The sequence below is a fragment of the Elephantulus edwardii genome, unplaced genomic scaffold (genome assembly GCF_000299155.1).
Source record: "Elephantulus edwardii isolate Elephantulus edwardi_28Jun2011 unplaced genomic scaffold, EleEdw1.0 scaffold00278, whole genome shotgun sequence".
Taxonomy (NCBI): domain Eukaryota; kingdom Metazoa; phylum Chordata; class Mammalia; order Macroscelidea; family Macroscelididae; genus Elephantulus; species Elephantulus edwardii.
Window position 1 is genome coordinate 84,377 of NW_006400028.1, and position 3,141 is coordinate 87,517.

Sequence of the window (3,141 nt, forward strand, 5' to 3'; positions counted from 1 at the left end):
GTAATGCCATCAAACTAGCTCCCCAGGGCCCTTCAGTAATACCTCACCTGCTGACATCACTCTACATTTTACAGAGTCTTTTCACCCATCTTACCTAATAGATTCTTCTACTAACCCTGCTTCCCCCATGTAACAGACAACTGAAACTTAAGCCAAAGAAAACTTAAGTGCCTCACTCAGGATCATATAGGCAGGAAATGGCACAGTTAGCCTTTATCTCATTACACTCTGTATCACAACAGCCTTCAGCACCCTCAGGGATAGCTCACTCGGCATTTCTGAAGCTGAGGGAACTGAAAAACAAACTTACGGCTTGAGTTGCAGTACTTAAGGATGCTGAAGGCAGAATGTTCAATAATCCAGGAAATATCAAAAGAAGATAGAAAGGAGTACACAGAGGCACTATACCAAAAAGAATTGCCTGACACAGAAGAATTTAATGAAAATAGCATATGATCAAGAGCCTATGGTGAAGGTGGAGGAAGTTCAAGCTGCTCTAAAGAAATTGGAAAAAAACAAGGCCCAGGAATTGATAGAATACCAACTGACATATTTCAGCAAACAGATGCTGCCCTGGATATGCTCACCAGGTAATGCCAAGAAATCTGGAGGACAAGTACCTAGCCAACTGACTAAAAGAGATCTGTATTTATTCCCATTTAAAAAGAGGTGACCTGACAGAGTATGGAAATTTTTGAATATCATTAATATTACACACAAGCAAGATCCTGCTGAAGATTATTCAGAAACGACTGGAATAGTACATCAACAGAGAACAGTCAGATGTGTAGGCTGGGTTTAGAAGAGGCCATGGTGCTAGCGACATCATAGGTAATGTTAGATAGATCTTGGCTAAAGGCAGAGAGTACCAGAAGAATGTCTGTGTTTCATTGACTAATTTGACTGTGGATCACAACATATTGTGGCTTACCTTGAGAAAGATGGCAATCCCAGAACACTTAATGGTGCTCATGCAAAACCTATACCTGGACTAGGAAGCATTAGTAAGAACAGAGCACTGCACTGTTAAGGATCAGTAAAGGTATGTATCAGGGATGCCTCCTCTCTCTGCACCTTTTCAGTCTATATGCAGAACAGATCATTCAGGAGGCTAGGCTTTATGAGGAGGAATGTGGCATCAGGATTGGAGAAGACTCATCAACAGCCTGCGTTATGAAGATGACACAACCTTAGTTGCTGAAACTGAAGAGGATATGAGGTGCATGAGGACATGAGCTGCAAGGTCAAGGAGTGTAGTCTTCAATATGGACTGAAGCTCATTTGGCAGCTTCATTATGGATGGAGAGGAGAATGAGATTGTTGATAACTTCAGCTTGCTTGGTTCTACAATAAACAATCTTGGCACCACCAGTCAGGAAATCAAAAGACAAATCTCATTGGGAAAGTCTGCTGTCAGGAACCTATCTAGGGCACTGAAGAGTAACGATGTCAGTCTGGAGACTAAGGTGTGCCTGATCCAGGCCATGATCTTCACAATCACCTGCTATGCATCAGAGAGCTGGACAATGACTAAGGATGATAGAAGAAGGATAGATGCCTTTGAGTTGTAGTGCTGGAGAAGAGTGTTGAACATACCGTGGACTGCCAGGGCAACAAACAGGTCTGTCCTGGAGAGAGTGAAACCAAACTGTTCCCTGGAGGCAAGGATTTTGAAGTTCCATCTCACATACTTTGGGCACATGGCACAAGGCCAGGAGGGACCAGTGCTTGGGAGGGAGGAGGGATAGATAACACAGGGAAGGAAGACCCAGGATGAGATGGACTGACTCAGAGACTGGATAAATGAGATTAGATCTGTTGGAGACAATGAGGTTGGCTGAGGATAGGGCAGGGTTCAGATCTAATGTACGTAAATAGGGTCACTATAAATCACAGGCAACTCCATGGTGCATAACAGCAACTAACCTAACCCTGTTAGTCATTTTTACCTCAGTGGTATGGAGGAGGGTGTGTGTATTTCCCTATTCAAAGAGCAAATTTGTTTTTTAGGAATTATATACATACATACATATATGTATAATTTAAAAATAAAAAAGATTTGTGTAGAAGCCCAAATAATTTATATAGTTAGTCCATCCTGAATGAAGTTAAATATATTCTGCACTCCTTTTTCTGTAGGCTTCTTATTGTTAATCTTCCAAAGAATAGAGTATTAAAAGGCAGGGCGGGAATGGGTAACCTTAAAGTGGAGAAATCTTACAGATACTACCTCGGTCAGAAGACCAAAGTCGGCCTCAACAATCTCAAGCCCTGGTGACAGTTGCACTCTGGAAATGATGTGATGGAAATGGCCCTTAATCTTCTTCTCCAAACCCCTGGCCACCATGTAATCATGAGAAAATAGCGGATAAATTCCAACCGAGAGCTATTCCACAAAGACCTGACACAGCCTTCTCAGAACTGTCAAGCTTGTCATAAATGAGGAAACTTAGCAACTGTCCCAGCCAACAGGGACCCAAGGAAACTCGAGGACTCGGGGTGATGGATACTCAGTATCTTGAATGGGATCCTGGAACTGAAAAAGGACATAGGACAAAAATGAAGGAGATATGGATCAAGTATTATTTTTCATCTGTTTGTTTACCTAATAGTAATCTATCAATATTGGCATGCTAATAAACATATTTTTTCTGATGGAGAAATGGCGTACTCTATTATCTTCACAATTTTTTTCCAGATATAGATTGTTCTAAAATAGAAAATATACCATTTTTTAAAGCCAAAAGTTTAATTATGTAAAAATGTCTCTATCCCATCCTTGTCAGTCAGCCACTCAGTCACTGGGTACTTTTCCTCAGAGAAAATGGCTGCATTTCTGACTAGGGATATATTTATCCCATTGAAGCAACATGCTGTTCAGCATTAAGATCCTAGACTCCACTACTGGATGGTTGTGTCATGGTCTCTGTCACTTGCTAGCTGTGTGATCCCAGGCAATTCCTCAACTTCTCAGTGCCTCAAGTCCTCTCAGATAAAACCCTCATAGAATAATTGTGAGGGTTAAATGTTGCTGACTTTACAGTGCCACCCAAAGGTAATAAAGGAGGTCAGAATTGCTTCCACTGTGGAAAGCTGGGCCACTTCAGTAGACAGTGTCACAGACGAGAGCCACAGATAGGC